The sequence below is a fragment of the Phascolarctos cinereus genome, unplaced genomic scaffold (assembly GCF_003287225.1).
Source record: "Phascolarctos cinereus isolate Bilbo 61053 unplaced genomic scaffold, phaCin_HiC Scaffold_726;HRSCAF=1367, whole genome shotgun sequence".
NCBI classification, from domain to species: domain Eukaryota; kingdom Metazoa; phylum Chordata; class Mammalia; order Diprotodontia; family Phascolarctidae; genus Phascolarctos; species Phascolarctos cinereus.
Genome location: NW_027556098.1, coordinates 293,824,166 through 293,840,597, shown reverse-complemented (window position 1 = coordinate 293,840,597; position 16,432 = coordinate 293,824,166).

Here is a 16,432-nt window from a genome sequence, read left to right as displayed (position 1 = left end):
TTTACCAGGTATCGTACTAGATGAGAAACCTAAGACTATCGCTGGAGTCCCTAGGCTTTAGGACCCAGGGCCATCCAGGGAGTCAGAAGCAGAGCCAATCACAGCTGCTATAGGCCCAGTCTCTTCTCTCTCTGTCCCCTCCCCACCCCTGATTCAATGTAACACTAGGAGAATATGGGCAATAAGGCAAGAGTACTTACTGTATAGAACCCAACCTTCTACCCATGCTTCTGTGTTTATACAATCAGTTGCCAAATCTTATTGATATCTCTCATATCCATCCCCTTCTCTCCACCATACTTCGACCATCCCAGTTCAGACCCAATCGTCTAATTCACATATTACTACAGTGGACTAGTTGGTCTCACTGTCTCCAGTCTCTTTTTCTCTGCAATCTACTTTCCACATAGTTGCCAAATTGGTATTCCTAAAGCACACTCCTAGTTATTTTAAACATAGCCAGCATTTGTATAGTGCACTTTATGCATATCTCATTTATTTCTCACAACAACACTGTGGAATAGGTGCTATTATTATACCCATTTTAGGGATAAGTAAACTGAGACTGAGAGGCACTTGACCAGGGTCATACAGCTAGTAAGTGTCTAAGGAAGAATTTTAATTCAGGACTTTCTGTCACCAAACCTAGCTCTCTACTCACAGTGCCGCATAGCTGATTATATTACTCCTCCGCTCAAGAAGCTGCCCTGGCTCCCCTTTGTATATAGAATAAAATACAAGTCCCCTGTTTGGCACTTAAAGCCCTTGACAGTATGGCTCTATGTTGATTCCACATTTCTTCTTTTCATGAACTCTGTGCTTCTGCCAAACTAGTCTACTTGCTATTCCCTATATTTGACATTTCATTGTCTTTCCTCTTTGTCTTAACATAGGTTGTCTCACATACCTGGGATTCTCCCCCTTCTCCTTCAGGAGACCCTTCCTGATTCTCCCGGTTGTTTGTGTCCTTCCCTCCTCCACTTCTGAAGTTACTTTCTATTTATTTTCTGTGCATCTCATACTTATTTATTTTTGACCATGTTGTAACCCCTCAGTAGAATGTGAGCTCCTTGAGGGCAGGCATCATCTCCCTTTTGTATCTGAATCCCCCGTGTCTAACACATGCCTGGTACATAGTAGGCATTTCATGAATGTTTGTTGATTGAGTGTTGATCGATGCAGGGACATTTCAGATGTTAATAACTTTCATTTTCATAGCATTTTAAGGTTTACGTGGTATCTTCTCACAATTACCCTGTAAGGTAATGTAAGTATTATTATCTTCATTTTACAGATCACGAAACTGAGGTTTGGAGAGGTTAAGAGAATGGCCTATAATCACAAAGTGGGGAAATACCTGAGGTGGGATTCAAACCCTAATCTCCAGACTCTGAGTCTAGCATCATCCTCACGGTCCTTTAAGCATGATCCCTCTGAAGGGATAGGAAGGTAAATGGGTGTATGTGCTCGTTTACTCCTCCATTGAAATGAAAGCTCATGGTGAGCAGGAATTGTTTCATTCGTCTGCATATTTATGGCTTTAGGTCTTAGCAGTACCTAGCACAGAATTGGTACTTGATAAACGCTTGTTGATTGATGGATTGAAATAAGTGTGCATGATCACCTGGAGCATTCTTTGGTTGCTGCACGTCTTTACTTGGCAAAGAGAAATGCTTCTCGGCTGAGGTGGCTTCTGAGTTCCATGGACATCCATTCAACTTCCCTAAGAAAAGATGAGAGTCAATGTCTATTCTGTCTCTTTTCCTATTAAAAAAAAATCAATGGTTCTTTGACATGGGTCAGTTTGGAGCAATTGTAACCACAGGTATTTTGTTTTAAATCTTTATCTTTCATTTGCTGATTTGTTTATTTTGATCCTTTACACTTTATCTTCATCCTTTTTTTTCCCAAAGGACAAAGTTGACTTTATTCTTTTCTCTTATCAGTCAACAATCCAACTGCATGTGCCGATCTCATTCTCAAATGACTGCTATATTTGCAACCAATCTTTTCTTATCTGTTGAGATATAGTCAATTTCATTTAAAATATGATGTTGATTGGCATTTGCCTTATCCTCAGAGTCTTCTGTGGAAAGAAAACATTCACAATGTGTAAATGTGAGGTTTTTGAGTCTGGCACAAGACTTTGGCCTCTCATCTTTTTGATATCACACCATATTTTTTACTTATGAGTCTGGTTACCAGGGGAAAAAATCATGACTGACAAGAGTGGCCATCTTCATATTCATACATATTTACGAGAAATACAACTTCTAAAGTAATGATAAGAATATCTTATATTTTATAACACTTTCTAGATTTCAAAGCACTTTTGCACTGACAATATCCTTTGTTTCTCATAAAAGATTATACAAAATAGGTTGGGCAGATATTATTATTCACATTTTACAGATGAAAAAATAAACTCTCAGAGAGCATAATTTCAATTTATTTCAAGTATTTATTAACTGTACACTTTGTGAAAAGCGCTGTGGTGGGTGTTGGAGATACAAATTAAAAATAATACAGCCCATAACCTCGAGTAGCTTACCTACTGGGGAGGGGGTTGGGATACACTATTTAGGTCAGTCATTTTTCTGGCCTTTCAGACTCTTCATGACTCCGTTTGGGGTTTTCTTGGAGAAGATTCTGGAGTAATTTGACATTTCATTCTCCAACTCATTTTACAGATGAGGAAACTGAAGCAGAGAGGGTTAAGTGACTTGCCCAGGGTCTCCCAGCTAGTAAACATTTGAAGCCAGATTTGAACTCAGAAAAATAAGTCTTCCTGGCTCTAGGCCTGGTACTCTATCCACTGTGCCACCTAGCTCCCCTGGGATGCAATAGGCATGCAAGTAAACAAAAGATATAGACCTAGTAATATGAAATCATTTTTAAGGAGATAATGTTAATGATGAGAAGTGAGGGGAGAGGAGATCAGAAAGGTCCCATGTAGAAACTGATGATACCTGAACTGTGCTTTGAAGGAAGCTGGGGGTTGTACTAGTTGAAGGTGAGAAAGTTAGGAGACCTGCCCAATTCACATAGCTATTAAATCACAGACAGGCGGGATTAGAACTCATGTTTCTTAGCTACCAGTCTAGTGCTTCTTCTATTACTCAATGCTGACTTTATTATTATTAATAATAACAACAACAATAGTAACAATAACTAGCTTTCACATATTGCTTTAAAGTTTATAAAACACTGGGCATACTTTAGTTTCCTAACAATCCTATGAAGTAGGCACTACAGGTATTATTGCCCTCCTTTCACAAATAAGGAAACTGAAGCTCAGAGAAGTAACTTGCCTATGGTCACACAGCTAATATTACATCAGCTGATGCAATAATTCTTGTACTGTTCAATTTGCAGGATTATGAGGAAAGTACTGCATAGACTTTACAGTTCTTTTTCAGTTCCAGGGATGGGGAGCCTGCAGCACTGAGGCCACATGTGGCCTTGAAGGTGCAGGCTCCCCACCCCAGGTTTAGGTTATTCCACAGGTAATAGAATATGGCATTTTCCGCATGTAATGAGTCTTAAGGGACTCCCTTGTACAGATAGAGCTCAAAAGCCAAGGATTAAGGAACTCAGCAAAAGGCCAGGGCATGAAATCTCTCTTCTGGCTTTTCTCCATTTTCAATACTGGACTTAAAATACTGAGTTTAAGATAATGGACTCATTTTTTCACTCTAGGGAATGAATATAGGTTTCAATATAAGACTCTCTGTAGTCTTTATTCCCACCCCCATTTATTACCTTGGACTGGCCTAAAATCAGTAGGTGCTACAACAGAAAGATTTGTTTCCCCAGCCACATTAGCCTCTAGGACTATCCACTGCATTTACCACTAATCACCCCGCCTTCAGTGGTCCCCACATCTGATGAGTAACTCAGAGACAGTGGCTTGCTCACAGTAGCACAACTATGAAATGTCAAAGCAGGGCCTGAAATCCACGTTTTCTGACTCTGCGTAGAGGAGTTGGTCAGCTACACCATACTGTCTCTCCAACAGGCTTTATGACTTTGAGCAAGTTCAATTCAACCAACACTTGTTAAGCCTCTACTATGCACAAAACACTGTCTTTGGTGCTGAGGTTAATTTAAAGACAAAAACGAATAGTCCCTGGCCTTAATAAATTTACATTCGACTGGCATTAAGGGAGCCCCTTACTTCTCAGAGTCTCAGTTTACTCACCCATAAAGTGAAGGAGGCAGCTTGGTAGAGTGTAAGGCTCACAGATTCTTGAGTCAGACAACAGGGAATTTCAATTCCACCTCTCTCATACTTGTTTGTGTGTGATCTTTTAGTCTTTTAAAATTCTTGGACCTCATTTTCCTCATCTGCAAGACAATGGGGACGGAAGAGAAGTCCTTTGAAATTCATCCTACCTACTCATCTAAAGTACTTCGAAACTGTGGTTCATAACTGATATCCATAACTGATCTTCCAGCTTTAAGGTTTTGTGTTAATGAATGTGGGGATTTTGAAATCAGGGTTGGAAATATTTAGTCACTAGATGGCACTGTCTTTACAATGAAGACCAGAATTTGAGCAGCTCTCCTTACTGCGGTTGAGGCAAAGTAAGGGACAATTATCAAGCACAGCATGTCTTAAATGTGTGACTGACAGCGTAAGAAAAAAGTTAAGTAGAAGGAAATGTCTGGAACTGATTGTAACAACTAAACCATTCGTATTTCTTTCCACATATGAAAGAGACACAGGGTAGTGTCAGGGACAAAGTACTGGACCGAGCATCAGGAAGACCTCAGTTCCAATCCCAAAGGGCACTTACTAGCTGTGTGACCATGGGTTAATCACCTAATCTTTCAGAGTACCTCTAAGACTTGCATGGGTTAAGTTCCTGGTGCATTTACTATACAGGAGTAAGGCTCTAACATTCAAACTAGTAATTTTTGGGAATTGGCCTGAGCTGGTGCCATAAATTTCTAGCCTCTACCAACATTAGTCAAATAAGTGAGGAATGTGAGTGACCATCAGCGTAACGGACCTCCTAATGACTCCATACGCTTCGATCATTATTCCAAGAAACACTTGAGAACCTTTCATAGAGGTCAGAGTCAGGAGAGGGCTGTTGTTCTGGACACCCAACACTCATTTGGAACTAAGGGTTTTTTCAGGGATTTTGAAATCCTGTTGGTGACTGGCTCACAAAATGAATCATAAAGCACAGGCCCTAAATATCCAATGTGAATTCAACTCTCAAATATGAATACAAACTAGCACTGTCCTGTCATCAGGAAAGAACCAAACATTGCTCTCACTAGATAGATCTGCTTCCTCACAACAAAAGAACAAGAAAATACACAGACTAGTGCATTTGCAACACAGTAGAATAACAGCTGGCGTTGAGATAATGCTTTAAAATTAAATTATGCTTTTTTGTACACTGGATCATTTGCCCTCATAAACTCTTTATCTCTGGTTGGCTCCCCTAGCACAATGCTTGGCATAGAGTAGGTTTTTAATAAATGGTGGTCTAATTGAATGGGACTGATGTAGTTAGAATTATAACTCACAGGATTGTTATGAGTAAAGTGCTTTGTAAACCTAAAAGCCCTGTATCAGGATGAGTTATTATTGACTATCATGCCACTCTTACAAATAAGTAAACTAAGACTAACTGACTTGTCTAACATCACACAGATGTCACTCAGCTAAGTGATGGGCCCAGGACTCAAACTCGGTTCTTTGAACTCAAAGTCCTATTCATTGCTTGAGACTCTTAACTCTACTCCTTATATATTTTGGATTTTCTACTTTCTTTGAATTCTGTCATTGGTCTGGTTACTTTATGTGAGCTGCTTATGATATGGACTCCTTGTGTTCTTACAGTAAAGTAGACCCTCATGGAAGCCAATGATAATGAGCTCTGGACAACATAAACTATGCATGTTAATTGAATACCAAGTTTATTAATAACATGATAATTAGCTCCAATTACTATTAGAATATGTGAGCAATTTGACTAGGTTAAAAGTAGGGATGACTGGGTCAGAAGAGTAGTAATCCATTCAGGAACCATAACAGCATCGTTTGATCAGTCAATTTCTGATAGTTCCTATAAAACTTGGTTCAGCTATGTTACTTTGGGCAAGTCACTTGATGGGCTTTGGTTTCCTCCTTTGTAAAATGAAGGAGCTGGACTAAGAGTCTTTCTAGTTTTAGATACTAGGATCCTACAGAATTACACAACCCATTTTTGTAAACTTCTTTTTACCAATTTTGCCACTTATAAACGATGGTACTTTGAGCATGGAAGTACTCTTATTGTGTAGGAAGCTTGGGGTACCACTTTATGAGAAAACATAAGTCTGTGATGATAATTCCGAGGCCGGAGAAGCAGGATGGCAAGGAATTATTGTCATGAGGCATGCCTGGATGTGTTTTATAGAATAATTCAGTAATGAGAACATATCTGTTGCACAATATAACACACCCTAGGATTAAATGGAATTAGCTATATTATGAATAATCATTTTACTAGAGAAACTATCCTATATGATGTGTTTATCCAAGATCTGTGTAATTAACATTTTGATTCTAGCTAATATATTGTATATTTAATATAATTTAATTTGATAATGTATATTTAACATTCTTTTGAATATATAATTTTGAATATATCTAAATCTTTGCCACTATGTTTCATGAAATTTTCAAGTATGGTGGAATTATTCTTGAAAGGCTGATTCCAATTTGTGGAGCTTTACCACTTAATGACTTAATTATTAATCACAGAACTTTGAATAATATTTTATTCTACTACTGCTACTGTTCCAGGCTTCCTGACCCTCAAACTTGAGTTATGTATGTCCAAATAGCTAATTGAAAGGGGAAAAATTTCATTCTTATTCTGATAATATAATTCATTCTTATCCAACACAAAAAACGTTGATTAAGTGCAGATGGCATATAAAACATCATGCCACTTGCTGGAGATACAAATGCAGAATGGAATACAATCCCTTTCCTCAGTGAGTTTATATTACACTAGGAAAATATAATCAGTCAGTCAATTAGTTAATATTACAAACACAGCCTATGTGCTCAAGGAGCTCGTATTTTAGGGGGGAAGAGGTTAAAACATGCAAATAACTAGGGATATGAAAACTATCTACAAGCTAGATGGAAAGCCCATCAAGTGGCTTGACCAAAGTAACATAGCTGAACCAAGTTTCATATTCAAATTCTTCTGCAGAGAGAGAGATGAGCTGAATCTTGAAGGACACTGGGAAGTCAAGAGTTGGAGAACTTTCCAGGCATAGGAGGCAGCCTATTACTAATAACACTGAAACTTGTTGAATACGGGGTGAAATGGTCAGACCTACAAAATATGAATAGCATCTCTTTTTGTGGTGGCAAAAACACTCTGGAAACTAAGGGGTGCTCATCAATTGAGGAATGGCTGAATAAGTAGTTGTATATGAATGGGATGGAATATTATTGAGTTATGAGAAATGAGAAAATAGATTTCAAAAAGACATGGAAAGACTTATATGAACTGATGCAGACTGGGCAGAGCCAGAAAAATAATTTGTGCTCTAACGACTATATTATAAAAATGAACAATTTTGAGGACTTTTATAAACTGATGAAGAATGATGAACAGAACAATGAGAACAATTTATACAACACCTTAAAAAACAAACAACCTTGAAAGTTGTGGGAAGTGTGATTAGTACAATGACCATTCATGATTCTGAAGGACCATAATGCAACCTGCTATTCATTACAGAGAGATGATGTATTTAGGGTGTAGAATGAGGCATATACTTTTGTGTATAGCCTTGAGGGAATTTGTTTTATGTGGCTATGATTTTTTTGTCACAAGATTTTTTTTTCTTCCTCCCTGCCCTAGGGCCTAAGAGGTTGAGAAGGATAAAAAAATAGATTTCTGTTAATTTTAAATAAAAAAAATAGAGAGGTGTATATGTGTGTGTGTATGTCCGGGGGGGGTGTGCTACAAATGTGAAATGTTGCATGCACTTTTTGACAAGGTCTCTATAATTAGTTTTACTCAACTGTTTCACTTTGTTATAAGATACTACTCAAGAAGTGAGAGTAATTTGTAAAATTATGTAATGTAAAAATAAAACATCAATAAAAAATTTGTAAAGTTTTGTGATGTAAAAATAAAATAATCAACAAAACCTTAAAAAGAAAAGTCATCTTGGCAGCTGAGTGGAAGAAACTCAAAGCAGGGAGACCAACCAGAAGGCTGTTGTAATAGTTCAGGAGAAAGATTAAGAACCTGAACTAGGCTACGAGTTGAGAGAAGGGAACAGACATATGTGAGAGATGCTGGGAAGGTAGAATCAACAGGATTTGTCAATGGATTGGATATGGAAAGTGAGGGAATGAGGAGCTGAGGATGACACTGGGTTACTGGGATGATGATGATACACTCAACAGTAATAGGGAGGTTTGGAATTGGGGAAGATCGAGGGAAAGATAATGAATTCTCTTTTGGACGTGCTGAGCTTGTGACATCTATAGAACATCCAGAGACATCTGAAAGGGAAGGGGAGGAAAGGGAAGAAGCATTTATACAGCACTAGGTACTATACTAAGTACTTTTTATTTTCACAAATATCTCATTTGATCCTCGTAACAATTCTTCAAAATGGGTGCTATTATTATTGATTGAGTAATTGAGGAAACTGGGAGTAACAGAGGTTAAGTGACTTGTCCATGGTCATATAGCTAGTAAGTTTCTGAGGCCTAGTACTCTGCCCACTGTACCACCAGCTGCTCTAAAAGGCAGTGGTTAATGTGTGGCTCAGAACACAGAGTAGGACTACATATGTGCATCTGAGAATCATCAGCACAGGGATAATTGAACCCAGGGGAGCAGATGAGATCACCAAGCTGAGGTCATACAGAATGGAAAAAAGAAGAGGGTCCAGACCCTTGGGAGACACTTGTGATTAGTGGGAGCAACATGAATGAAGAACAAATAAAAGACAGAGAATGATTGCTTGGATGGATTAAAGGAGAACCAGGTGAGAATGATGTCCCAAGAACCCAGGGAGAAGAAAATATGTAGGAGGAGCAGGTGATCCACAGTGTCAAATGCTGCAGAATGTCAAGAAGGATGAGGATTGAGAAAGGCCATTAGATTTGGCAAGAGCTCGTTGGCTGCTTTGGACAGAGCAATTTCAGTTGAATGATTTAGTTGGAAGCAGAGGGTTTAGAAGACAGGAAGAAAGAGGAAGTAGAGGCAGTCAGTGTAGACAGCTTTGCAAGGTATTTAATGAGGAATAAAAGGCGAAGAAAAAGAGGCGGTGATATCAAGTGAGGGTTTACATGTAAACAGATAGATATGAACAGGATAATTAGAGAAGGGAGAGAACTCTGAAAACCTGGGGAATCAGGGAAAGGCATCCCTTAGGAGATGGCCCAAGGACTGCTTGCTACTTGTATGACCTAGGTAAGCCATCTGGCATCCTTGAGTCCCAGCTTCCTCAATGAAATGAACAGGTTGGACTAAGTTCCTTTGCAGCTCTAGGTCAAAGATCCTATGATTCTGTGATCCTATGAAATGGGCTTTAAGAAAACTAAGGATGGGGGCAGCTAGGTGGCGCAGTGCATAGAGCACCGGCCCTGAAGTCAGGAGGACCTGAGTTCAATTCCGACCTCAGACCAAACACTTGACACTTACTAGCTGTGTGACCCTGGGCAAGTCACTTAACCCCAATTGCCTAAAAGCAAAAAAAAAGAAAGAAAGAAAAAAAAAACCTAAGGATGGATGTAATGATAGATTCTCAGCAGAAGCTTAGTGTGTCTCTTTAGCAAAAAAAACCTGGAAATTAAGAGAGAACCCATCTATTGCAAATGGCAAAACAAATTATATATGAAGACAATGGGTAGTTATTACATTGTAATAAATGATGAAAGGATAGTTTCAGAGAAATCTGGGAAGACTTGTATGAATTTATGTAGAATAAATTGAGCAGAATCAGAACAATTTATACAATAGCAGCAACATTATAAAATCAACTTGGAAATACTTGAAAACTCAATGACCAACCTTTGATTCTAGAGGACTGATGATGAAGTAGGCTACCCACCTCTTTAGAGAGAGATAACAGAAGAATAAGATGAAGAATAAGACATACCTTTGTAGGGCATAGAAAACGTAGGAATTAGTCTTACTTGACTATGAATATTTTTTTTCTCTTTTCTTTTCCAATGAGGGTACAAGGGGAGGACATGATGGGGATAGGGTAGCAAAAAAGGAAAAGAGAGTCATTGAAGCATCTTTTTTAAAAATATAGAAAAGAAATCAGAAGGAAGACTGGAAAGAAGTACAGACAAGTAGGACAGCTTTGAAAGCTACAAATATAACTTACACACTTAAAAGAAAAATAAGTTGTACATAATAAATATCTTCATTTTCATCTTTTTTTGCTCTATGTATACAGCAATTACCATTTTATTTGATGTTTAAGTTTAGAATTAAAATAAAATTTAAAAACAAAAAGCTGATGTGCCACATCTAAGGGCTTTCATGACACTCTCCCAGGTGCTAGAATCCTTTTCCCTGTTGTTACTGTATATGTTGCTTCCCATCCAGCACAACGCAAGCTATGTGAGGGCAGGAATTGTTTCATTTTTGTCTTTGTAACACTAGTAGACTTCCTGATGCCTAGTAGGAGCTTACAGATACTTGTTGAATGAATGAATAAATAAATGATTCATTCTATAAAGCACTTTATGAAGTCATTCTTTCACATTTGCAAGGTTTGGGTTTTTTTTTCTTTTTTTTGGCTCATGAACATTTGCACTGTGTTTATAAGATAGCTACATGAACTTCTCTTATTTTCAGCTTAGCTGTACTAACTAATGAAAACGCATCGTATCTTTCTCTTTATGTTGTTAAGTATTTTTTAAAAATCTGAGAAAAAATCTTTCACAATACAAAAATACTCCACATCTATTTCAGTAAAGATGACAAATCTATAGACAATATAGGAATAACCTCTGCCTGGCTCCCTTGTTTGGTTTATGTAGAAATCACTCATCCTCAAAGTGATAGAACTATTCTTTTGCCTCATTCTACTTCAAGACTCTCCAGTTAGCTCTTAAATTGCCCAGAGTAAAATAGGGTGATGGTTTATTAAAAACAAAATAAAACAAAACAAAAATGTAGGATTCCAAAGCTATTATTTGCCTTTAGAATGTATTATGAGTTGAGAGGTTCAGGAGGCAATTTTACCTTGCTAGATGTTTTCTTTGTGGGGGGTGGTTCGTGTTAATCAAGTGACAAGCATTTATTAGGTACCTACTGCTTTTTTTTTTTTTGCTCAGTCATCATGCTAAGCACTGGGGATACAAAGGCAGAGCCACTTATATTCCCTAAATGCAGGGGAGTTATTAAGACAACAGGAAGAATCAAGCTGAGACTGAATACTTTACCCTGAACAATCCAAGGTGAGAACAAGGATGTGGTAACTCAGGCATGGGGCATGAGTACTGAAGCAGAAGGAGGAACACCTACACGAGGTGAACATGTCTGGAGGACAGGCTGCTGCCCAAGTCCCTCTGAGAAGTGAGACACTAAGACTCTCTCCACACACAAATCTTGTCTTGTGCATTTTTCAATGTTTTTTTTAAACCAATATTCAATTTCTGTCTATGCAACAGGACCAAACAAGCTGAGCTGGTGCACAGTAGCTTAATTTTTTTTTTCTATCTGCATGAGGATTGGATCAACTATTAGGAATTTTTATCAGCTTCCATGATAGCTAAGGACACAGAATCAATTGTGTTGTGACCTAATTTTTTCAAAAACATAGATATGGCCAGTCTCTCTAGATGGAGTATGCTCAAGTTGCAGTATTACAGTGCTTCTCACTAACAGAGGTTAGATTGAGCTTATCAGTGTGACTCACCCCTACCTCTCCACCCAGCAATTCCTTCTATTTGCTGCCAATTCTAGGGCAATTAAAAGAGATTTCCCTTAGGAAGAAGGAAGGAAAATAGTTCTAGGTGTTTGTTCACTCTGTTGTGTAGTCATAGATGATTCCCTCATTAGTTAAGAATAATTAAAATTCCAGGACCTGTGGGGTAATAACACACCCTGTGGAACAGTCTTCTAACAGGTGACCTGCATGTTACCAACAGGAAGCAATGAGAACTGGTGCCTGAGTCAAACCTGAGAAAGCACTCAGGCGCCTCGGGAAATTAATTCCTTCCCACAGTTTTAGTATGAAGTCCCTGAAGCCAATTGATTGCTCTCCTTACACTGCCCTAGGGTCTGGAAAGGGAAAAAATCAATTTAGATAGTTTTCCAAATTTCCTAGGTTTAAATGAAAAAAACTCTATGGAATATTATTATTCCTACATTGCCTAATTTCTAAGCAAATGTTGCTCACTGACGGGCTTAGTGTATTTTCAAGTATGTACTCTGAGAAATTATTAAGTTTGATTTAACAAACATTAAGTACCTACTTGATACAAAGCACAGATGGGGAAGATACAAAATATTAGTAAGACAGACTTGTTCTGTTGGTCTAGTAGAGAGATATTTGCTGTTTTCCAGTTATTTCAGCTGTGTTCTACTCTGCATGACCTCATTTGGGCTTTTCTTGGCAAAGATACTGGAATGATTTACCATTTCCTTCTTCAGTTCAGTTTACAAACGAGGACCCGAGGCAAATCGGGTTAAGCTACTTGCCCAGGGTCACACAGTTAGTAAATATCTGAGGCCAGATTTGGACTCAGGAAGTTGAGTCCTCTTGGTTCCTAGCCCAGTGCTCTACGCATGCAGCTAACTGCCCTACTAGGGAGATAAGACCCACCAAAATCCAGATAACTACAATATACAATATGATAAGAACTTTAGAATACTATGAAACAACACCAGGTGAGGTCTTAGGGGCAAAGTCAATAGGAAAGATTAGGGAAGACTTCAGAGAAGTGGAATTAATAATGGGCTTTAAAGGAGAGGCTTTAAAGGAATTCAACGGGCAGCTAGATGGTAAAGTGGATAGCCTGAAGTTGGGAAGACTCATCTTCCTGAGTCCAAATCTGGCCTCAGATAATTACCAGCTGTGTGATTGTGGGCAAATTACTTAACCTTGTTTGCCTCAGTTTCCTCATCTGTAAAATGAGCTGGAGAAGGAGATGGCAAACCATTCCAGTATCTTAGCCAAGAAAATCTCAAATTGGGTCAGGAAGAGCCAGTGGTAACTGAAAATGACTGAACAACAACAGTTCAAGATTTAAAATACAATAAGGCAGTTAAATACTTTAAAAATACTGCTTCTTTCCTTCTACAGTCACTGCAGCATTTGGTCAAATTGGAAGGCATTCCCCGCAGTCAGTTGGAGTTCCAGTGAAACTTCTGATAACCCTTCCCTCTGATGTTAACCTTTTTACCCACAAATGGTATAAATGTTGTCCCTTGACCTCTTAAAGAACTACACGCTGACAATGCAATACAAAGTAATGCAATGCCGGGAGGGACTGCCACAGAGAAAGTGAAGGGAAAAAAGGAGAAAGGACTTCCTCCACTCAACTGTGCCCTCAGCAATGCATGAGAAGGGCAGCCTGATTGATACTCCCCAATGATGAGGAGGAGATGTAATGGCAAACCAGGTAGCAAGGTATTTAAGACGGATAGATGGATGCAAAGCCTGTTCTGGTGGTCAGGTAGATAAGGCAGGTTAGGTGAGTTTATACTTCCTTGCTCACCAATCATGGTAGTTCAGCCCCAAGGCAGACTTCCAGTGTATCTCTCAATTCTGAGCATGGACATTGGAGGCCTGGTCTGAAAGGTGCTGCTCCAAGTGGGAAAAGGATGTTGGAGTAGAGTACATGACAAGATGTCTAGGACAGCTAGGAAGTACGTCTAGAGGCTGACCAAATGTAATATAGGTAAGGGGCAGCCAGATGGTGCAGTGGATAGAGCATTGGCCCTGGATTCATGAGGACCTGACTTCAAATGTGACCTCAGACATATAACACTTACTAGCTGTGTGACCCTGGGCAAGTCACTTAACCCCGTTGCCTAATGAAAATAAATAAGTAAATATAATATAGGTGGAATTCAATGGGTGAAGTTACAAAGAGACAAATTTAGAATTGATATAAAGAAAACTTGCCTATCCTATCCAATCATGGTTATCCAGCATTGGAATGTCCTGCTTTAAGATGTAGGGATTTGCTCTCAAATATAATAATAACAATTTTTTGTTATTTATATAGTATTTATATGGTACTTACCATGTACCAGGCATTATACTAAGAGCTTTACAATTGTTACTTCATTTGGTCCTTATAACAACCCTAGGAAGTAGATTACTATCCCCATTTTATAGATGAGGAAACTGAGGTAAACAAGGCTTAAGTGATTTTCCCTGGGTCATATAGCTAATAAGTATTTTAGGCCAGATTTAAACTTAGGTCTGCCTGACTCCATCCCTGGTGCTCTATCCACAGCACTGCATAGCTGCCCCATAAAGGCAGGATAACTACTTGTTACATATTGTGTAGTGAATCCTTTTTCATGTATGAGTGGGACAAGACGTCCATTGAGATAACCTCTACCTCTTCAGTTCTGTATGAGATTGCAACAGAGCGTGAAGTGAGAAGAAAGCTCATTACTCAATGAGGAATACACATTTGATTTGGGCTTGAAACCTGGCTTGCTAAGTTGTTTAGATCCCCTCTCATTCTTAGAAATGAGGAAGTTGAGGTTAGCTGGTTTAAATGGCTTGTCCGAGGTCATAGAATGTGTAACAAGTAGAGCCAGAGCTCAAACTCAGGTAGGCCCTCTGAAAGTCTATATTACTTGTTTCTCAAATTACAGGCAACAAGGACTAACTTCTTTAGGGTTTTGTAATGCTCTCAGGGTAGAACAGGAGCAGTTACCTGAAACAGGCTGCATAGATAGGAGTGCTACTACTGAATATTCTCCCCCTCTCCCAAGAAAAATTCAGTTGTTTGAGACTCTTAGTGACCTTATTTGGGATTTTCTTGGCAAAGATACTAGAGTGGTTTGTCATTGCCTTCTCAAGCTCATTTTTACAAATGAGGAAACTGAGGCAAACAGGATTAAATGACTTGCCCAGGGTCTGAGGCCAGATTTGAATTGAGGCCTTCTTTACCCCAAGCCTAGTATTCTATCCACTGTGTTACCTAACTGCCCTTAGCTAGCATTTATATAGCACTTTGAGCTTTGCCAAGTGTTTGACAAATATTATCTCATTTTGTCCTCATAATAAGCCTGGGAGGTGGAGCTATTATTATCCATGGGTTTTACAAATGAGTAAACTGTATGGACAAAGTTTAAGAGACTTGACTAGGGTCACACAGCTAGTAAGTGTCTCAGTCTGGATTTAAATTCAAGTCTTGTTGCTTCCAGGTCCAAAGTTCTATCCTACTGCCTTGTCCTCTGGGGCAGTGTAGTCATTAAGGATTGGAGGATTACAGACTCCAGGAAAACAAAAGACTTCTCTCCAACCCAATCCCATTTTTCTTCTCTATAGCTAACAATTTCTGCTTCATGCCTCTTGTCAAAGCCATGTGATCACAAACTCTTCCCTTTCCTCCTGTATCCCTGAGAGGAGTTGTATCCTTGATCATTTTATCCACAATGAGAAGATGACTCTGACGACACATTATTCTGAGTCTTATCTGTACCCACCCTATAGAAAATTCTAGTCATTCAGCATCAGGGATAGTCATGCTGAATAAGAAGCTTCTCTGGATTAGCATTACATGCAATTTTCACTCCAAAACTGCAGAGATGGCTTTAAAAGCCCCGAAACAAACAAATAAATGAACAAACAAAAAACAATGACAAAAGTGAGCTTACCCACCATGAATTGTAGATTCCAAAGAACATGGTTAGGACAAAACTACAGACAATCTGCTGTTCTTATATGGCTTTCCTTGGCACTTAGAATCATGGGATCTTGTGCTCATAGCACCTGTAGCCAGAAAGAACCATAGAGACCATCTAATTTGGTTCCCTATAGAAAACGGAATTTAAGCAGTCTTGAAGGAAGGAAGGGAAGCTAGGGAAGCTGAGAGACAGAGGTGAAGTGTCATATGTTGTGTTCCTTAAGTGGCAATAGAAGATGAGAATAGTGTGGGTCATGATGGAGTTATATGCATAACAACTAGAGCTTTTATTCTAAGCTACCTCTTATGAGTTCCATTCCCAAATCCCCCAATACAATTTGGTAGATTTGGATGGCCCAAACATGGCAAGTATGGGTGGTAACTATCTTCCAGTACTTCCCTATTATTAATTTGTTGCTGTTGTTCAGTTGTGTCCAACTCTTCATGACCCCATTTGGGTCTTGGCAAAGATACTGGAGTGGTTTGCCATTTCCTTCTCCAGCTCATTTTACCGATAAGGAAACCAAGGCAAACAGGGTCATTCAGCTAGTA